Raw genomic sequence first — 22,935 nt, forward strand, 5'->3', positions numbered from 1 at the left:
TTATTGTTTTTCGTTGGAAACCCTCGTATTTCTCTACCAAACTTAATGAAAACACTGAAAGAGTATGGGGAAATATCAAACTTAAAAATTAATCCAACAAAATCAGAAATTTTAAATATAAATCTTAAAAATAGTGAAAAAGAAAAAATACAAGAAGAATTCCCCTTTGTGTGGAGAGAGAAAGAACTAAAGTACCTAGGGGTAAAATTGTCTGCCTCAACTAATAATATGTATAAGATTAATTACATCTCACTTTTAAATGAGTTAAAAGAGGAATTGAAGAGGTTGGGAACTGGAAATCCATCTTGGATGGGCCGTATAAACCTGATAAAAATGATAATTTTGCCCAAAGTCCTATACAAGTTTCAAATGATCCCAATTAAACTTCCAGAGGTCTTTTTTAGGACACTAAGGAAAATACTCTTGGGATATATATGGAGGAAAAAAAAACCGAGGATATGTTATGAAACGCTGACTAGAATTAAAGAGAGAGGAGGTTTGGGGTTCCCAGATTTTAAGAGATATTATAAAGCGACCTTGATCGCGAGAATCTTTGACTGGACTCATAACCCGGGGAAAAGTTGGGTCAAAATTGAAAATATACTGAGCGGGTCCAATCTGAATAGAATTATATGGTTACCTACACCTTACCGTGGACTAGATGTTAACACAAGTACATACACTTCTATTGTTTTAAAAGTTTGGCAGATGTTACACAGACAAAGGGGTTGGGTTTTTAACTCACAGTTAATGCCACTTAAAAATACAGATTACTTTGCACCGGGGAAGGAAGATATCACGGGGAATTGGATTATTAAACAGGATGCGCAATTGAGAGATATAATGGTGGGGGAGGAATTAAGATCTTATAGAGAGATGGTGAAATTAAAGGGAGAGGTTTTTAGTAGAATGGACGAGGTTCGATACCACCAATTAAGACATTTTTTTGAGAGCCTCCCAAAACCGGTGAGAACAAAAAAGGGTTGGAATCTATTTGAAAGTCTGTTAGACACACGGGGAGATGGGAGACATGGGGTTGCTAAAATATATAGAATCTTAACGGCACTAGACACTGACACAAAATTAATTTATATAGAGAAATGGGGAAAAGATATGGGGAGGGAGATCAGTGAGGAGCAACAGAGGAATATGCTTAGATTAATCCACGAAAATATTAGTATGAGAGAAGTGGAACTAAATTATAAGTGTTTAGTTAGATGGCACATTGCACCGAGTGTGGAGCACAAGATGAGTAGGGAGAACTCCCCATTATGTTGGAGAGGCTGTGGTGAAGTAGGTACACTATATCACATATGGTGGGAATGTTCAAAGATACAGGTGTTTTGGGGGAAAATCGTCCATTTAATGAGAAAAATTACTAAGATCGATGTTGGATTGGACCCAGAGTTATGCCTCCTTCATATATCTGAGCTCACAGTAAGATCATATAAGGACTCAGGGATTTGGCACTTTCTGAATGCAGCTAAAAGCTTGATTCCTAAGTTCTGGAAAAAAAGGGAGGTCCTGACGGAAGAAGATTGGTTGATCAGAATGAATCAGTTATGTGAGATGGAAAGACTTTATTATACACACATAGATGGGATGGAGATATATCATAAAAAGTGGGGAAAATGGGAAGTATTTAGACAAGAACTCTTGATGAATAATGATTTTTAGAAATGAGACTTAGAAAAAAAAAAAAAAGGGATTGCGCTATATGTATATCTATTTTTTTTTTTTTTTCTCTCTCTTTTGGATTTGAAAAGAAACGGCAGAGTGGGATGGAGGGGGGAGGGGGGACACTGGGATAGGTGTGGGCGGGGAGGGGCCTTGGGAGGGATTTGGGTTGTGGGAATTAAATAAATTAAGAGGAATATAATGATTATTTTATGAAGAAATGCTTGTTAATTATATCTGATTGAAACCTAATAAATATTTATAAATATAAAAAAAAAAGACCAACATGTGACATGGCTGAATGAATGCTGGTCATATTACTTCATCTATTCTCTAAGTGGGGTGGTATCTATTGGGCCAATCCCTTTTACAAACCACACATAATATCCCCCTTCAAAGTGAAAACAGAAACGATTTGCACAAAATCAAAGAGTAGAAATATTTTCCGGTGGATCCCCTCTACCCAGACCCCATATGTAGACATAGAACAACAAGCTGTGTTCCCTCTCATGCCGCACTCCTCCAACCACCCAAACCCACACAGAAGCCAAGGGAAATAATGAGAGGAAAGTTCCCCCCTAGTTTGGGGCGGAGTTCTCCTTCCCTCCTGTTGAGGGATGGGAGAAGGATGGACTGAAGACAGAGAGACACTTCGGGGTCAACACTGTTCTGTAGAGCCTTGAAATGAAGGACATCAACTTCAGAAGTTCTTGTTGTCTGTGTAAAGTTCCCCGATAACGAGATCTGGGCTCTCCCGGCTTCTAGCTCTGTAACCCGCTATATCATTATCAGGAAACGCAACTCCGACACCCAAGAAGGGCTGAAGTTGTGTCCTTCATTTCCAGGATCTACTGACCACTCTGCACCCCGACATTTACTGCACTTCATCCATGTCTTTGGGGGCCTCTCATCTCCTTATCAACTGTTTCTTCCATGATGAAGATCAGCCATGGAGTATATCTGAGGTGTATATCAGGGGGTGCTTCTTCCCCACATGAGACCTGGGATGTCCAGCAACATTCATCTAGAAGACATTTCCCGCACTCAAGGCACTAATACACCTCCAGGGTTGTGTGGGACCCCTGGTGTATGGGAAGACAGGACTTCAGTGAGGAACACTTCACTCACTCAGGACAGGAAAGTGGCTTCTTCCCTGTGTGAGATCGCTGATGTCTGTAAAGATTGGACTTCGTTGAAAAACATTTCCCGCACTCAGGACAGGAATGCGGCTTCTCCCCCGTGTGGCATCTCTGATGTGCAATAAGATGGGATTTCTGTGAAAAACATTTCCCGCACTCAGGACAGGAATATGGCTTCTCCCGTGTGTGAGATCTCTGGTGTGTGTAAAGATTGGACTTCCGTGAAAAACATTTCCGGCACTCGGGACAGGAATACGGTTTCTCCCCCGTGTGAGATCTCTGATGTGTGTAAAGAACGGACTTCTGTGAAAAACATTTCCCGCACTCAGGACAGGAATACGGCTTCTCCCCCGTGTGAGATCTCTGATGTGTGTAAAGATTGCACTTCCGTGAAAAACATTTCCCACACTCAGGACAGGAATACGGCTTTTCCCCCGTGTGAGATGTCTGATGTATGTAAAGATCGGACTTCCGTGAAAAACATTTCCCACACTCAGGACAAGAATAGAGCTTCTCCCCCGTGTGAGATGTCTGATGTGTGTAAAGATTAGACTTCTGTGAAAAATATTTCCCGCACTCAGGACAGGAATACGGCTTCTCCCCAGTGTGACATCTCTGATGTCTGTAAAGATTGGACTTTTGAGGAAAACATTTCCCACAGTCAGGACAGGAAAATGTCTTCTCCCCCATGTGACATCTTTGATGTGTGTAAAGATATGACTTATTAGAAAAAGATTTCCCGCACTCAGGACAGGAAAACAGCTTCTCCCCCGTGTGAGATCTTTTATGCACATTAAGATGGTATTTATAATGGAAACCCTTCCCGCACTCATTACAGGAGAAGCTCTTCCCTGTTGGAAGGCCGGCCCAGTCCTGCACAGTCTGAGGTTCCTCAGGATACGAAGAATCCGATGGTCCATCTACACTGGGTGGTGCCGGATGGACATTGGAGGGAGCCGGGTTTTCTCCTGGACTATACTGTGTGATGTCCTCATCTTCTACTTTCCAGTCTGGAGACAAAGTGAGACAATCCTCGGAGGTTTTCCTCATCTCCCGGCCATGGACTAAAATACAAAGACAAAGAGGATTACTAGACAGGAGCTGATTGGTTCCCCCAAACCAGGACTCCGCCCACAACAGGCAGGATGGGAAACACAGCTCAGGAAAGTGACCAGGGTATTACAGGCTGATATCACCCAGTCCCCGCCCTACTCTGGACCAATCAGTGAGCAGTATGGGTGGAGGAATGGATTTAGTGTTCATGACCCACCTGTGCTGATCTCTGTAGGAGTGTCCTCCTCTATAAATGTCCCCGTTATTCCATCCTCCTCCATAGACTGCTGATCATCCCTCACATACGCCTCTTCTTCTTCTGCTTTCACCTCAAATTCTATATCGATTGGATCTCCACTCTAAATCAAGGAAATGAGAGAAAATATCATCTGTAAAATATAAGGTCACATAAAAAAAACTCCACACATTGTCTCCACAAGTCCATGTTCTAGATGCTCCATCCCACCCACCTTGTAATAGTGAGGGATGGTGTGACCTTCCTGTGTGGAATCCCGGGAATACAAAGGACGGGGACATCTCTCTGGTGGGTTCCCATGACTGGATCCATCTGTAGGAAACACACACACTGACTGAATCCATTGTTTCTATGTGTTTATCAGATGATGGGGGATCTAGGTGGATCCTCCGTACTGCTCTCTCCTTTACAATAAAGTCTCCTCTTACCCGGTGATGTGAGGGGCGGCTGATTGTCCATCATGACGTCCTTGTAGAGATCCTTGTGTCCTTCTAAATACTCCCACTCCTCCATGGAGAAATAGACAGTGACACCCTGACACCTTATAGGAACCTGACACACACAATGATACAGTCACCATCCAGACACATCCCTTGTCTGTTACTGGAGAATATCCCAGAATTCCCGGCACCGCTCACCTCTCCAGTCAGCAGCTCCATCATCTTCTTGGTGACTTCTAGAATCTTCTGCATGTTGTGTCTCTCAGGGTTTAGGGAGTCACATGGAGGCTCTGTGATGGTCATATGATCACCTGACTTCAGAAGAGGAACTCTCTATATTGTGGAACCAATAGGAATATCATGTTAGACTCCCAGAATCCTCCTCACCTCTCCGGTCAGGTCTGTGTTTTATTAATAGAGATAAGAGTGATGTCATGTGACCTCCCAGAATCCTCCTCACCTCTCCGGTCAGCAGGTAGATGATCTCCAGGGTGAGGTTTAGTATCTTCTCAGTCATGTGACTCCGGTCCTCCTCCATCCTCATTGGTGCCATCATGTGATCTATACAGGTCTCCTTGTAGACGGATAACTTTGGGAAATGAAAGTAAGAATGATTTGGATGGTATTGGTCACACAATAATAGGATGTGGATGTGAGGGGGGAATAGGAGGGTTGCTGGACAGTGAAGAACTACTCCCCCCATGGGAAGATATTTAGTTTGGACTGTTTAGTGTTTGATGCATATTTGAGGTCCCAGGACCCTCTTGTCCTGCCAGATCAGAAATCCCCTTTTCTCTGTTGGGTTTGTTTGGTCTCTGAACTGGTTTTGATGAGTTTTAGATCTGCAGACAAGGAATGATAAATATGATCCTTCCTATGACCTGTTTGCTCTGAGGCAGTGCTGTGAGGTCAATGTCAGCTTATCATGATGTCCAGGAAGGGGAACTTACTGACTTTTGGCCGGAGTTGCTGGATAATCAGGATAATTGGCAGAACTCCGGCTGCAAGGCTCCAATCTCTGGCAGCCTGCTGACTGACAGGAGTGATGTCACTGTCACTCTGTGCAGTAAAAGAAGAGCTTGGATGGGATAGCAGGAGGATGTTGCTGGTGGAGTAGAGAGCTGTGGGGGAGGAGCCTGTTCTCTTCCCTCCAATGACAGCCTAGTATGGGTAGAAGGAGGACAGGAGGGGGACAGGTTTGGTTACCAAGTATACTGTAGCATCCAGGACATTTTACAGAGTGGTGGTGGGTTCCTGGGGCTCTGAATTCCAGCACCTGGCACTGCCAGAGCCTGTGTCATGGGAAGGAATTGGAATGTCTCCAGAAGATGTTCAGCACTGACCCCTGACTACCTTTTAGTCGATAATACACCAACAATCCTCCTCTAAGAATAAGTTCCCACCAAGGGGTGAAGGACTGTCCTTCATTCCACTTGGTATCTTGGAATACATTATTTGACCAGTGAGATGGTAAGAAGGTGAAGGTTGTCTTCCTTTCCTGGTAGGAGTTCTGTAAGAAGGTCTGGAAAGTAAGTGCAGGTAAGAGGACAATCAGAGACCAAGAGCCCCCCTCCCTACCTCAGAGTTCCCCTGAGCTCTACAACCTTCTCTTCCCTCAGAGCCCTGCTCCCCGCCAACCCTATCCTACCAGATTCCTTCAGCTACTCTCCCCCCTCAAAACCCTTGAGCTCCACTACCCCTTAGGGGACCTAAAGTCCCTCATCCTCAGTAACCCCTGAGAGACCCCTCAGCTCCTCTACTTCCCTCAGACCCCTCAGTATTTTCCTCCCTCTGACACCAATGATGGAACATATTCTTCATGGCAGGCTGGGGAATGTTTTCTTCCTCCTGAGCAGCAATGTAAGGGGCTCTATGCTCCATACTCCTGACCCCGGCACTCCATCATTGTGTTGGCTGCATAGTGTAATGATTGCCCATTGGCTGCCTGTGTAGTGTCATCATTGCCCTTTGTAGGCCATGTATGGTCAGGATGGTCCTTGTCTTGTCTATTTATTGTCAGTGCTGTTTGTTTAGAGGACCATATTACTAGAATTTATCTCCACAATGAGGAGAATGTTCCGGCCCCGGAAGTGGGGGAATGTTCTGCCCCTGAAGGGGGTAATCTGGGTTCCCACACTATATATGTGTGTATCATCATCTGCTGGAGATAAAAGATGTCACAGTGACTATGGAGGAAGAGGACGGACGTGACTATGGAGGAAGAGGACAGACGTGACTATGGAGGAAGAGGACGGACGTGACTATGGAGGAAGAGGACGGACGTGACTATGGAGGAAGAGGACGGACGTGACTATGGAGGAAGAGGATGGACATGATGGGGGGTTACTAGGTGTAAATAGAAAATAACATCTTATTACCTCCTCTGCTGCTACTTCGACCACTGTCTCCTCGCTGCTTCGTATGGTACGGAACTTCTTGTCTTTATTGCAGATGACTTCCTGTCTGTACCTGACATCACTTCCTGTCTGTGCCTGACATCACTTCCTGTCTATACCTGACATCACTTCCTGCCTCTGTTCTACAATAACTTCCTTTCTGGGTAGAAGTGAGATCACCACCTTGTGGAGTTCAGAGGAACTGCAGCCCCGAGAAACATTAAAATAACCGTTCCTGTGGTTTCCATGAAAGATCAAAAATATCTAAGAAAAACTGAGAAAAAATAAATCTAGCTCTTTTGCAACCAACTATTTTCCGAAAAAATTTTTCTAAATTTTTCAAGTTACAGAAAATATAATAGACAAGTGTCTGGTTATAAAATAAGTTATGAAATCTCCCCAACAAACAGGCGGATGAATAAACAACAGACATCCCGCAGGGAAGCAGGAAATGTGTGCAATAATGACTGGAGACGTCACATAGAACATTCCCAGCATTAAGTCCACCTTGTACAGGGGAAGCAATAATAGGAGACATATGGATCACACAGAGCATTCATCATACACACCACACATAGTGCACAACACATACAACATGGAACTACACTAGCACCAGAACATGGGAAATAAAAGAGACAGCAGAAAGGAAGAAAAGAGGGTAACAGTAATGAGAGGAGAGAAGAGAAGAGAAGAGAGGAGGGGAGGGGAGGAGGTGGAGAGGAGAGGAGGAGGAGAGGGTAGGGGGAGGGGAGGGGAGAGGAGAAGGGAGAGGGGAGGGGAGAGGAGGCGAGAGGGGAGGGCAGGGCCGGTGAGAGGAGACGGAGAGAAGAGGAGAGAAGGGGGAGGGAAAAGGGGAGGAGAGGAGGAGGAGAGTAGAGGGGAGGAGGAGGAGAAGAGAGGGGAGTAGAGGGGAGGGGAGAGGGAAGTGGAGAGGAGAGGAGAGGGGAGGTGAAGGGAGGGGAGAGGGAAGGGGAGAGGAGAGGAGAGGGGAGGGGAGAGGAGAGGAGAGGAGAGGGGAGGGGAGGGGAGGGGAAGGGATGGGAGGGGAGGGGAGAGGTGAAGTGAGAGGAGGAGAGGGGAGGGGTGTGGTGAGGGGAGGGGAGAGGAGGGGAGGGGAGAGGTGAGGGGAATGGAGGGGAGAGGTGAGGGGAAGAGAGGGGAGAGGTGAGGGGAGGGCAGGGGAGAGGAGAGGAGAGAGGAGAGGGGAAGGGAGAGGAGGAGAGAGGGGAGTGCAGGGGAGAGGAGAGGGTAGTGGGGAGGGAAGAGGAGAGAAGAGAAGAGGGAAGGGGAGGGGAGGAGAGGAGGGAAGGAGAAGAGAGGAGAGCCAAATCAGGAAGTACTAGGGCACGGAGATGTATGGAGTCCACGGATCCCATGTTTTATCACACATGTTGGTATTATGATGTAAAACACAGGTGAGTCTGTCGTTAATCAGGATCCAATCTCATTTGTTGTGAACATATTGAAGCGGAATAATTGATCTCTTCTAATATTCAGCAATAGTGATTCTCGCTGCTAACAGCATAGAAGTAAGACACTTAACCCCTCGCCTACCGGGCAGTTCTATCCCCTTCCTGTCCAGGACAATTTTCAGCTTTCAGCGTTGTCACATTTTGAATGACAATTGCGCGGTCATGCAACACTGTACCCATATTAAACTTCTACCATTTTTTTCAAACGAATAGAGTTTTCTTTTGATGGTATTTACTCACCGCTGGGGGTTTTATTTTTTGAGCTATAAACAAAAATTTAGAAAAAATTTTGAAAAAAAAGTTTTTTTTTTTTCTATTATAAATTTTTGCAAACAGTTAATTTTTCTCCTTCACTGATGTGTGCTTCTGAGACTGCACTGATAGGCAGCACTGATGTGCAGCAATGATAGGCAGCACTGATGGACAGCACTGATGGGCACTGATGAGGTGGCACAGATAGGCAGCACTTATAGGCAGCACTGATGATGATGCACTGATATGCAACAATGTTGGGCACTGATAGGCAGCACTCATAGGCACTGAGAGGTGGCACTGATGGGTGGCACTGACTGACGACACTGCTGAGCACTGATGGGTGGCACTGCTGGGCGGCAATGGTGGGCACTGATGGGCACAGGTGGCTGGCACTGCTGGGCACTTGTGGGCAGAACTGCAGGGCAAAGGTGACTGGCACTGCTTGACACTGATCATCAGGTCACTGATCATCAGTGCCCTGATGATCGCTGCTGATCCCTCCTCTGACAATTGCTGGTTATCAGGGAACTAGAGAGGAGGTCTTGTGAGAAGCGGAGTGTGCGTGTTGGGTGGCACTTGGATATTAGGTCAGTGATGTAGTTTGGGGCAGTATGGTGGACAGCTTTGTACGTCAGTGTTAGGATTTTGAATTTGATCCGTTGCGCAATCAGAAGCCAGTGGAGGGATTGGCAGAGGGGGGTGGCGGAGATGGAGTGGTTGGAAAGGTGAATGAGTCTGGCAGCCGTATTCAGGATGGACTGAAGCGGGGATAGCCAGCGGCGAGGCAGGCCAGTGAGGAGGGAGTTGCAGTAGTCGAGTCGTGATATGATGAGGGAGTGGATGAGCTGTTTAGTGGTTTCTGGGGTTAGGAACGCACGTATATTGGCAATGTTGCAGAGGTGGAGTCTGCATGAGTTTGTTAATGATTGGACTTGGGGCTGGAAGGATAAGTTGGAGTCCAGAATGACACCAAGTACTCTGGCCTGCGGGGCGGGTTTGATATTGGCATTGTTGGATGTGATGGAGAAGTCAATGGGGGTGGGGTCCAGGCTGGGGGGAAGACAAGAAACTCGGTTTTGGAGAGGTTCAGTTTAAGGAAGTGGAGCGACATCCAGTCTGATATGTTGCTCAGTAGGTGTGTGATTCGGGCGGAGACTGAGGAGGTGAGGTGGGGGGTTGAGAGATAGATTTGTGTGTCGTCGGCATAGAGGTGGCAGTTGAAGCCGTGAGAGTGTATGAGTTGGCCAAGAGAGGAGGTGTAGATGGAGAAGAGAAGGGGCCCGAGGACGGAGCCTTGAGGGACCTCAACAGAGAGGGGGAGTGAGGGGGAGGTGGTAGCATTATAGGTATCGCTGAAAGAGCGTTGTGACAGGTAGGATGAGAGCCAGGAGAGAGCAGAATCTCTGAGGCCGAGGGAGTGTAGTTTTTTGAGGAGGAGGGGGTGGTGGACTGTGTGGAAGGCCGCAGAGAGGTCAAGGAGTAGGAGCACTGAATAGTGGCCATTAGCTTTGGCGGTTAGCAGGTCGTTGGAGAGTTTGAGTAAGGCAGTTTCGTTGGAGTGTAGGGGACGGAAGCCGGACTCTAGGGGATCGAGGAGGTGGTTGTCGTTGAGGTGAGAGCTTAGGCGGGTGTAGACTAGGCGCTCGAGGAGTTTGGATGTAAATGGGAGCAGGGAGATGGGTCTGAGGTTGTTCAGGTCATTGGGGTCCAGGGAGGGCTTTTTAAGTATGGGGGTGATGTGTGCATGTTTCAGAGAGGAGGGGAAAGTGCCTGAGGAGAGGGAGAGATTAAAGATGTTGGTGAGGGAGCGTAGGATGGAGGGGGAGGGAGGTCGTAGCAGTTGTGAGGGGATAGGGTCGAGGGGGCAGGTGGTGAGGCGGGCATCAGAGAGGATCTTGGAGACTTCCTCGATGTTAGTAAGGTCAAAGGTGTGAAGTGTTGGGGGGGGCTTCAGTATGAGGAATGCAGGGTGGGGTGGAAGTGGAGGTCAGAGCAGTGGTGGGGCCATGGGAGAGGGGTGATGAGGGGGTAGCTGAGTGAGGGGGAACGGGGTTGGAGGGAGTTTGAGCAGTGATGAAGTCCCTGCAGGTTATGTCGAGGGAGAGGGGGGATGAGGGGGTAGCTGTGTGAGAGGGGACGGGTTGAGAGGATGTGTGAGTTGTGGTGATGTCCTTGCGAATTGTGTCAATCTTCTTTTTGAAGTGATTGGCAATCTCAAGGGCGGTGAGTGAGGTGCTGGGTGGAGGTGGGGGTGGTGAGAGTAGAGAGTTGAAGGTGGAGAAGAGTCAGCGAAGATAATGAGAAAAAACCTTGAGTTGCTTAGAGGGGAATCCCAAACCTGCACACTATCGGAGAGTAAGGGAACAACGCCACTATTAGGTTTTAAGGTGGACATAGAAAAATGCAAGACAGCGATGGGGAGACCCACACATCCCCCCAGATCGAGAATCCAGGACCAAATAAAAATTCCCGAGATGACCCTCAAAGAAAAACAATTTAAAAAAGTGAGGAAAAAAAGGAAGAAATAGGGGAGAGACAAAAGACACCGAGCCCAGAAAATGGCTATCGTCAGTTCAAGTGGTAAAACAACGATATGCAGCATAAAACAGTAAAACACCAAATAACCCAGACACAAGGTCAAGGAATGGAAGAGTCTCCACCAAAGCATAGCAGTGGGGACAGTCTCTCAATTTGGAAGAGCACATAGACGCTTCCCGGCACCATGGGGTCTGTAAAAGACATGTATAAGAAAGGTTCCTAACCCCAGAGAAATAGAATACCTGACATACAGTTGCAAGAAAAAGTATGTGAACCCCTTGGGATTATGTGGAGTTTTGCATGAATTGGGCATAAAATGTGCTCTGAACGTCATCTAAGTCACAACAATAGAAGAACACAGTCTGCTGAACATAATACTACACAAACATTAGACGTTGTCATGGTTTAATTGCACATAACATGTAAACATTCACAGTGCAGGGAGGAAAAAGTATGTGAACCTTTGGACTTAATAACTGGTTGACCCTCCTTTGGCAGCAATAACCTCAACTAAACGTTTCCTGTAGTTGCAGATCAGACCTGCACAATGATCTGGAGTAATTTTGGACCACTCCTCTTCACAAAACTGTTTCAGTGTAGCAATATTCTTGGGATGTCTGGTGTGAATCGCTCTCTTAAGGTCATGCCACAGCATTTCAATCGGGTTGAGGTCAGGACTCTGACTGGGCCACTCCAGAAGGCGTATTCTGTGCTGTTGCAGCCATTGTTTTGTTGAATGACTTGTATGCTTTGGGTCATTGTCCTGTTGCATCACCCATCCACTGTGGAGCTTCAGTTGGCGGACAGATGGTCGTACATTTTCCTGCAAAATGTCTTGATAAACTCTGGAATTCATTTTTCCCATCAATGACAACAATCCATCCAGGCCCTGAGGCAGCAAAGCAGCCCCAAACCATGATGCTCCCTCCGCCATGTTTCACAGTGGGGATGAGGTTTTGATGTTGGTGTGCTGTGCCTTTTTTTCTCCACACATAGTGTTGCCTGTTCTTCCCAAACACCTCAATCTTGGTTTCATCTGTCCACAGTATATTTTGCCAGTAGTGCTGTGGAACATCCAGGTGCTCTTTTACAAACTTCAAACGTGCTGCAATCTTCTTTTTGACCAGCAATGGCTTCCTCCGTGGTGTCCTCCCATGTACTCCATTCTTGTTTAATGTTTTCCTTATTGTAGATGTGTCAACAAAAATGTTAGCATGTGCCAGAGATTTCTGTAGGTCTTTAGCTGACACTCTGGGATTCTTCTTTACCTCATGCAGCATTGTGCGCTCTGCTGTTGCAGTCATTTTTACAGGAGGACCACGCCTAGGGAGAGTAGCAACAGTGCTAAACTTTCTCCATTTTTAGACAGTCTGTCTTACCGTGGACACATGAACATCAAGGCTTTTGGAGATACTTTTGTAACCTTTTCCAGCTTCATGCAAGTCAACAATTCTTGATGGTAGGTCTTCTGAGAGCTCTTTTCTGCGAGGCATGGTTCACATCAGACAGTGCTTCTTGAAACCAGTAAACCCAAAACAGGTGTGTGTTTTTTAAGGGCAGGACAGCTGTCAGCAACACATCCAATATCATCACACTGATTGGAGTCAAGGTTGGCTCACTCCTGGCTCCAATTAGCTCTGGGAGAAGTCATTAAGCTAGGGCCTCACATACTTTTTCCTCCCTGCACTGTGAATGTTTACATGTTATGTGCAAATAAACCATGGCAACATCTAATGTTTGTGTAGTATTATGTTCAGCAGACTGTGTTCTTCTATTGTTGTGACTTAGATGACGTTCAGAGCACATTTTATGCCCAATTCATGCAAAACTCCACGTAATCCCAAGGGGTTCACATACTTTTTCTTGCAACTGTATATGCAAATTAGCCAATAAACAGGTAAAAAGCAATAAAATTAAAAAACATAATATTTGCAATAACAATTCAAAGAAGAACAAGGGCGGAGGCCAATGTCCCATAACAAGACCATGTAGAGGTCCCCGCCCGATAGAAATCAACTAGTAGCCAGCAGGTTCCTCAAGGGACCTAACGTGGAGTAGCAGGTTTCTTCTTCCTTGAAAAGGGGGACCACAGAGGTGAAAGCGGGGGAGGAGGGCCGTCAACCCTGGGCTGGTTCTGTGGGGAGGGGCTAAGGTAAATAAAGCCCAGATTCAACAAGTTTCTCTCCTTCAGAAAATGTAGAAAAGGCGTAGGATTTGCCATTGTAAGTAAATTGTAAGCAAAATGGATATTTCCATTGATAACGAATGTCCCTTTGAATTAAAGATGAAAGCAACGGCTTGAACTTCCTCCATTTCAGGATAGTACCTTGAGAAATATCTGCAAAGACTTGAATCTTGTGCCCATGGATTTCCAAATCTGGATGTTCCCTGGCGTATCGCATCACCGCCTCCTTAATTTAAAAAAATGGGGTTTAATGATTATGTCTTGAGGAGGTCCATCCAGTTTTACAGGGACCAGAGCTCTATGGATACGATCTATTTCCGTTGTCACGATCCGGGGTCAGGATCAAAGACCAGAGCTCTATGGATACGATCTATTTCCGTTGTCACGATCCGGGGTCAGGATCAAAGACCAGAGCTCTATGGATACGATCTATTTCCGTTGTCACGATCAGGGGTCAGGCTCAAAGACCGGCAGTGTAAGGCTTACCTGAAACCAGCAGGATAGGTACACAGGCAGGTCCCCCTGGGAATGACGCAGGCTCACCTGAGGTGCGGGGTCTAAGTACTAACTGGTATCACCAGAGCTCCTAATGGTGGAGATGGATTTTGCTGGTGTTAGCACCAGGTCGCAGTTCTCAGGATCACCCCACCAGGAAGTGAGCAAGCCAGGAACCAGTAGCAGATATGGCAGGTAGGGATCTACCAGAAGCATGTGATCTGGGACTTCAGCATAGTAAAACTTCAGGTCAACATCAAGAAATGTAGCTACTCACCCAATTGTCAAGTTCCAAGTGACGGCAACCATTTTCCCATTGCTCAAAATGTAAAGGCCAAATCAAATACATACCAAGACTGAGTATTCTTGGGGCCATTTTCCCGGAGTCCAAAAACCCAGCCAGATCCCAAATAAAATCACACAAAAATGTCAATTTTCTAATTCTTGAAAAAGGAATCCCCAGGGGCAAATCATTTTAAAGTGCTCCTCCCCACAAAAAAAATGGAATCTAACTAATGCTTTGGGCCTCTCATGTAAACTTTGGGCCAATAAATTAGACTGCTTCATTTTGGCACATCACATGACTAGCAGGAAGATCTATTCCTTTGCCAGACCTATCCACCGAGAATCTTGGAATTGAAGTCATCTAAAGCCCAAAAAGCTAAATAAAGACTAATCTGTAGTTCATTGACAAATACACTATATTGCCAACACTGCTGGGATGACTTCCTTTCCACACACATGAACTTGAATGGCATCCCAGTCTTAGTCCGTAGGGTTCAATATTGAGTAGTCCCGCCCTTTGTAGCTCAAACAGTTTCCAATCATCTGGAAAGGCTGTTTAATCTTTTCAGATATTCTGAGACTGCCACATGAGTCCATTATTTTCTTTTTCACATTGAGTTTGCAGGAGACCTGCGGTTTAAAAGTGATTAAAGGAGTTTTGGATGCATTGCTCTTGGTCTCTTCAGATCAACAGTTATATCAACAATTCTTTTGGGTGCATTTACACATTTCTCTGGCTTTGGAAATATTTTGGGGAACATTTATATTTGATTTGACCCATTTTTTGCCCTGGGTGACCCTTCTATAACCTATTGAATCCTTTTTGGAATGTTGCCTTGACAACAAATGTTATATCTTTTGCTTTAATGTTTGAAGCCCATGGTCAAAATGGCTGCAGTAGCTTATGGGCATAATGGATCCATCCTAACATCTGCCTCCTTGTTTGGCAGGAAAGGTGGCCCATCATTCTTGTGGCCCCTGCTCCTGAGCCTTACCATGCCTCTTTCTACTCCCTACCAGTCTCCTGGGCTATGGCTGCCAGTGTTCTATTTGTCTGGATAAACTTGGGTGAAGAACATACCAATGAGCAATCCCTCAAACCTTGGTCACAAATGTCACATCATACATACAGCCCAACTAGTATCTGTTACTAATCATCATCTTGAACTCTATTTGCAGATCATCTTTTGCCCCTGGAGGCCCCAGCTGTTGGAGTGGGAGAGGAATCTGCATCTGATGTTGGGGTACGGGAACTGCTGTAATGGGATGGGGGATGTACAAATGCATGTTGCATGTGTATTTGGGAAATGTCATGCATTTTTTTTTGTTTTGTGGTGCAGGGAAGTTCAGGCACTCCAAACTTGTGTGAAATGCTGTCACCTCCACCTGAGTTGCCTGAACCTCCTGTAAGAGATGCTAAAGATGTTCTCCCTAATGAGTCACCCATTTAGAGTATAACTCCGTTCCTGGCTGGGCAGGACTTGGCAACGTGATGTGTAACTTACTTTTTTCGGATCCTTGCTTAGTCAGGAGCTGGAGGGAGTGATGTGCATGTGACAAATCAGCAGGAAGGTATCAGTCTGGGGAAAGATGCCAAACCATTCATTTCAGTCAAATGTTCATCCAGTGTAATGTGTCAGGGAAAGGCATTCACCAATACCTGGTCCTAGGGGTGGGACAAGAACATGATCTAGTGTTTGGTGTCAGACGAGCCCCCTGTCCTACTGTACCCTTGTGCTGTGTGTTAAACACTCTTTCATTTTTTGTTTGTTTCTCCTTGCAGCCAACATTGGATGCAGCTGGATCGGCACCCCATCCACCTGGACCCGGCCCCCTTCTCAAGCTTGGGGAAAGGCTGTTCTACATGGAGAGATTATGGGAGCAAAGGAGGCTTTCTAATGCATCCAGTAATATAGAAAGGTTACTGGGGCTCCAACATGAAGCCCTGCTTGGACTTGTCACCGCGGTCAGGGATCAGACTACAGCGCTGCAGGACCTTAGTCATGATATCCGGGCCTTATGTCAAGCAGGGGCTGAACAAAATGCACCTTCGGCCAGAGGCTCCCAATCCCTGTGCAGTAGTTGTTTGGGGCAAATGCCAAGGTTGCCACAGAGTTTCCCTGTAGAAAGTGCCTGGGAAGCAGCAGGGGAACAAGCCTTGGAGGTGCCGATTCTGGAACTACTCATTCTGGAGCAGCCCCCTCAAGAAACCCCACCCGAAGACCAGTTTGGCTCCCTCCCCATGGATCCCTCTTCTGCACCTTCCTCACACTCCCCTTGACCACACCCCCACTTTCACACCCCCTCCCCTTGTTTCTACACACCCCTCCTCTCAATCCCATTTCCACCCTTACCTTCCACATCCTGTCCACTCTCCTCAGCCCTCAAATGCCCCTCCCCACATTCTCCCTGTCTTCCATTCCCCCCATTCAACCTCTCCCCCAGCACTCCATCCCCACCACTCTTTCCCAGCCCCCCCACACACTGTACCCCCCAACCGTCACACCCACCCCCTCTGCAGCAGCAGCCTCCTCCTCCCCATTCATTTTGTATGTTTTTTTTGTAATAAACATTATTTGGAAAGTAGCAGAACGTGTCTTTCAAATTGTCAGAAATGCATTTGGGGTAATAATGGTGGCTTGGTCATGTCGGGAATCCAACACAGGGGCTTTTCTGAGTATGGCTACCAATAATTCCAAATAAAAAAGCAGCACTTCAGAAAGAAAACTAAAAGGTGACCCTTCCAGAGGCATTGGGGGTTAGACTCTTTGGCCTTTCTGCTGTTTTCACCTGGTGGTCTGTCCTGCAAATAGTTTTAGCTGTTCCCCATCACACAAGTTCTCTGGCACATGTAGCGGTTGGCCATTATCTGCTAACCATTTGGCTGCCCCAAGGGAGCTTAGAATTATCAGTGGACTCTGTGGGCAAGGCTAACGTTCCCCAATATGGGAACACACAATATTGCAGCTTGTTTTCTAAGTGTCGGCTAGCTTTTGTCTTTTTGGGGTGCTGATTTTTGCCAAGACTCCTGCATGGAACATTCACCTCCCCAGAGACTGACACTGCTGTCCAAATATGTTCCCTGTGCTACTTCATTGACACACACTATACAAGAAGTGTGTAATATCCAGGACACCAGGCGTGACACCAGGACACAACTTACACACAGTAAGCCTGCCAAGGAATGCTAGAGACACAGAAAAGTTGGGAGAATAAGAAGAAGGCCTTCTGTTGTTTGGACTATCATTATGCTGGACTAACTGGACCCAGACTAAGTTTGCTTTACACCCCGTGTAACATCTTGTCCCGAGATTGGTTGGGGAGCATAGGATCTTTAGCTGCCTGATTCTAGACGTGTGTGCCTATGGAATTTATGTGCCCAGTGGACACTTGTTCCTCACTTCATTCCCTCCCCACCTCTTGTTGTCAAAACACTGACATGTGAATGAGGAACAAGTTGGATCCAAGTGGTATGTGTGGAGCAGATAGACAATTTGGCCATTAGGGCCCCTTCTTTTCTGGGGGACATTGCATGTAACTGGTCTCATCCATAACTGATAGTCCTTCCAAGAGCAGCTTTCAAGTCATGTGACTTCTGTGTAATGCCAACTCCAACTAGAGATGAGGTGATGGGAAACATCTTGACAGAGTTGGGCCACAGGATCCCCCCACACATTGTCTACTTGGCTGCACCCCCTTTTGGCAGTCTGCACAACTACACTCCACCAAGCTATGTAGAAGTCCCTGGATGGAATGAAGAGCTACTCCAAACGTGAACAATGTAACGTGAATGGAGTGTTCTGTGTAAACTGTTGCAGCATTTCACAAGAGGAAGCAAACCAAGATTGGGAGTAGCTGCAGACAGCAAGCAGACAACTTCAATCTTTATGTATCCCAGCTTAGGATTGAAGGAGCTGGTTTACCTCTCGGAAACATGCAATCCTATCTGCTACAGTCCTAAAGCTGGACTTGCCAGAAAACACTTCGTTTGGACATTACCAGAAATTCCAGGTAAGCAAGATTGTCCAGTGCAGCTGGAGCTAGCAGAGTCCTGCAATGCTTTAGGGACATGCAGATCAGCTCCAACTGCAATGAAGAAGATTGCCGACCTGCAAAGGCTGAAGAAGACACAACACAGGGCACTGTCCAAGAGAAATAGAACATTTATTACCAACAATCAATAGAAAACTATAAAACATCATAAAAAATTGTAACTAAACTAAAATTGCTGCCTGAAATAGGCTCCAAGGCTGGGCTGGTCCTCGTCTGGTGCCACCTCCAGGGCTTGCTCCAGGGCCTGGATCCAGCGGCACATCCAGCCCAGGAGGCCACGAATGTCAGGATCGGGGAACAATGTAGAAAAAGCCAAACAAAATGTATTATCTGTAATAAAAAAGGAGACAGACTTGCTTCACACAACAACAGCATGCAATGCTTGTCTACCTTTGTCCATTATCCTGAAAGCACTCTATGCTGTTGTCACCTCATAATTGGAACACAGAACTTACATTTCTTGCCTGGATGATATCATGGCCCAAGGAGTGAGCTTGGAATCCTTAGTCCTAGATTACCCGCTTCCCACCCACAATGTACTGTGGCCAGGCGGCAGCTATAGGCAAAGCAATGTACGTGTAGTCACTCTGGCTGTACTAACACAGGAGGCACATCACACACCCGAGCCGGCACACAGCGCTCCCCCACCCCCGACTGCTGTGTCTGGTGGATACAGCAGAATGAAGATCCCAGTGATTGTGACCCGGTGATCATGTGATCTCTAGGTGATCACAATGTAAGCAGTTGTTATGAATCAATCTCATTCATAACAGCTCTGCTTCTCCTCCTAGTGAGCTGTGATTGGCCCACAGCTGTCACATGATACATGGGGCCAATCACAGCATCCTATGAGCCAATCACAGATCACTATCTTGAGCTGTCAAAAATCTAACTCACTGATGACAGTTGATGAATGAGTTCGGTTCTGACAGCAAGCTTTGCACTGCAGGAGAAATGACCATTATTTCTACAGCAAAGAAAAGTGTGGAAAAAAAATCCCTGATCACCCCCCTCCCCCCACAGTAGTACAATGGTTACTATGGTAACATCCTACTATTCTGATACAAGTATTAAAAAAAAGTTAAATACCATATTGAGAATTTTGTTTTAAAATGTTTTTAAGGTTTTTTTTTAAACTACTTGCCAACCACTTACCCGCATTTTGTGGGCGAGCAGCAGCTCTTGGCAAAGTGGCGTAATCTGCATCACTTCCTGTTTTGGGGTGTCAATGCGCCTGCGCCCCCCCACTGCCCCTCCCGGTCAGTCCAGGGAGAGAAGAGAGAACACGGCACCGAGTAAAAGCACCACTACATTGTACACACACATGTTAGATTAGCACATTTAACCCTTTGATGGCCCCGTCACCCAGCCAGTGCCATTAGTACAGTGTCAGTATATAGAATGTATCACTGATCTCTGTATTCCTGCCACTAGTGACATCACATAGTGTCAGGGTCAGTAAGCCCCTCCCAGCCAGGGTCAGCTGGCGTTAGATTGGCCGCACACTGTCGCACTCACACTATAGGTCGCTGATCACCGCCATTACTAGTATAGTGTTTGTACGGATCAATATATTGATCATGAACAGAACTATACTAGTGCCGGCTTTGTATAGTGTCCCCAATACTCAGTGTTAGCCGGATCGGCCCGGTCACTGCCAGCACTAGTGTTCAGCCCCTCCACTGTTCTTCACAGAAGATTTGTACCAATTGTGGGCCAAGGCAATTTATACACCACAATACATGGCGACACCCAAATTCAGCTCTTGTCACACAATTCACATGGAACTCTATCACCGTTTATGAAATTAAAACATTTGTTTGGGCTGAACCCTCTACATGGACATTACAGAAAAGAATGAATTGCAGTCATATTGGTCCGCAGACCCGATTCATCGTATGTCCGTGTTCTCTGCTGGTACATATATGTCCAACATGGACCAGCAATGTACTGGAACGTCGCTGGACTTGGAGTGGTTATACCGGGAGGATGCTTGCAGCTACAGGCATCATTCTAGTGCTGGTTTATTAGCTGGTGGGCGGCTTTCATGTAAAAGTAATCCTAGTGGCCAATTAGCTGCAGAATTGTTTTTATGATCATTTTAAATGATTTCCTATAGCAGCAAATCTGATGAGATGAATGAAGTGGTGTAAAGTGGAAGCAGTGGATGTGCAGGGAGCAGCATCTTGAGCACAAAGCACTTTATGTTGTGGATGATTTGCACACGGTTCAGTTTCCTTCATTTATTGATAAACCCCATAGGACCAATGAAGTGGGTGTAAAGTGGAAGCAGTGGATGTGCAGAGAATAGGATTTGGAGCCCCGAGCTCTTTATCTCTGAATGTCTCCACATATTTGTAGTGTATTTGTGATGATTTCTGTGCACACACAATAGGACAGCGCTGTGACACATAATGCTCTTCTAGATGACAGGGAATCCTTCCCTTTGTTACAGCAGCAGTCTGCTAGAAGGTTTTTGTAGGTTTGGAGTTGTTACACATAGCGCGGGTTTTATCCATTTATAGTGATGACATCATTGCCCAAATCTGGGGGTCACCAGCCATTTCCACCCTTTACTCCCAGCTGGGGGGCTTTGTATCCATATACCAGATGTTCTACAGGACTAAATCTGCAATCAATGTTACTGCAAAATCAAAGGGGCCAAAACCCCTCCCCCGAGGAGTCATATATTTCTGTCCCCCTTGGTGGGAGTGGAGGTGACCCCTCTATAAGGATCTACAGTCCATACACACCCAGCACAAGGCCGGTGTAGCGGCAAGATGAGTCCCCCATGAAGATGTGTGTCCCGGACACATCTGCACATGTTACAGTTTCAGTCACAATCAATCGATTACTAAACTGCTGCATCCGACCTTCTTGAATTAACCCTTCATGGCAATTTCTTACTTTTGTTAACTAGTTAATTCATAATTATAATAATCATAAAATTTAATAATATTTAATTTCTTAGATGTGGCAGTTCTGTGCTATGGATGGTGATCGGCGATCATCTGCTGCTGCCAAAAACCGTGACATGCGCAGATGCATCAGAGACACACATCTTCATGGGGGAACTCATCTTGCCCCTACACCGGGGTCACACTACCAGAAGCTTCTCGGGGCTGCAGTTCCTCTGAGCTCCACAAGGTGGTGATCTCATCTCTACCCAGACAGGAAGTCTCTATGGAAGACAGACAGGAAGTGATGTCATGTACAGACAGGAAGTGAGGTTAGGTACAGACAGGAAGTGATGTCAGGTACAGACAGGAAGTTCCATGAATGAGGAAGTAGAGAGGAGACATTCCTGGATCTGGCGGCAGAGGAGGTAATATGTAGATGAACCCCTTCAGGGGGAGGAGTTGATGATAATATATTTGCCCCCAAAGCTGGCCTACATGGTTCAGTTTTATCGTTCAGCCAGCGGGATGACCATAAAAAGCTGAAGTGATTCCCCCATCCAAACATTGGAGGTGGATGAGGGAATCCTCCCCGCTGCACTCTTGTATTCTGACAATGGGGGGACTCCTCCGCTCTCAGAATACACGGATCAGCACTGAAGCTATTGGCTATAGCCGCTGGGGGAGTGGCTTTTATCCGGCAGTGGCCACACATGGATGGAAATGTGAGCGATCCCTGCTGAACCAGCTGAATTTCCATGGATCTATGGTCACCTTCAGTGACTTCCTCCCCTCCCCCTCATCTCCTTCATGATGGAAGTCATGCTGAGATCATCTCCCATTGGCTGAGCAATATTCTCATTTGTCTCTCAGCTCCTTCTTGCTATTCCTCGTCCTGCCTGTTGTTTCCTTGGATTGATTTTCTGTGTAGTGACCCCGGCTTGGTCTCTTGGATGCGCTCGTCTGTTGCTTGCCCTGACCTTTCTCCTGATTTCTGGATCTCCTCCTCATCTCTCCTCCATATCCTCTTACACAGCTTTTCTCCACACCTGCAGTGACCCTGGGGGGAGGAAACTTGGCACCAGCACGCCGCCAAATCCATCCCCACCATTAGGGGCTCTGGAGACAATTGTCTGCTATTTACACTCCGTTCCTCCGCACGTCACCTGATCACATGACAGCTTACTGCCACAGATTCCGGACAGATTTCTGGATGGTAAAGGTCAAAGTTCACTCTTCGGTTTAGGAGAGGTAGGACGCACCCAGGAACTATGATTTGGTTTGCATGGGAGTCTCATATAGAGGACCCCTCAAATCTCCCCATCCAAATGTCCCTCCATCCAGAGTCTATATGTCCTATGACATCACACTGACCTCACAGCTCCTCCCCCCAATGTCCCTTCATCCAGAGTCAGAGAATCCTATGACATCACACCGACCTCACAGCTCCTCCTCCCAATGTCCCTCCATCCAGAGTCAGAGAATCCTATGACATCACAATGACCTCACAGCCCCTCCTCCCAATGTCCCCCCATCCAGAGTCAGAGAATCCTATGACATCAGACTGACCTCACAGCTCCTCCTCCCAATGTCCCTCCATCCAGAGTCAGAGAATCCTATGACATCACACTGACCTCACAGCCCCTCCTCCCAATGTCCTTCCATCCAGAGTCAGAGAATCCTATGACATCACACTGACCTCACAGCCCCTCCTCCCAATGTCCTTCCATCCAGAGTCAGAGAATCCTATGACATCACACTGACCTCACAGCTCCTCCTCCCAATGTCCCTCCA

General features: G+C 46.6%; 1 protein-coding gene and 1 long non-coding RNA gene across 2 annotated transcripts in view; one reads left to right on the forward strand and one right to left on the reverse strand.

The window, feature by feature from the left end:
* Positions 1-22,935, forward strand: part of LOC149445417 (uncharacterized) — a 44,401-nt gene that overhangs the window by 15,681 nt on the left and 5,785 nt on the right. The gene's annotated exons all lie outside the window — the stretch shown is intronic.
* LOC149445418 (uncharacterized) lies at positions 4,771-7,265 on the reverse strand. Its single transcript, XR_016306406.1, has 3 exons — positions 6,944-7,265; positions 5,026-5,154; positions 4,771-4,898 (listed from the first exon to the last, which is right to left on the reverse strand). It is a non-coding gene; the product is annotated as an uncharacterized LOC149445418 (long non-coding RNA).

Source organism: Staurois parvus, unplaced genomic scaffold, assembly GCF_062004578.1.
Source record: "Staurois parvus isolate SC_StPar_1 unplaced genomic scaffold, SC_StPar_1.0 ptg000721l, whole genome shotgun sequence".
NCBI lineage: Eukaryota > Metazoa > Chordata > Amphibia > Anura > Ranidae > Staurois > Staurois parvus.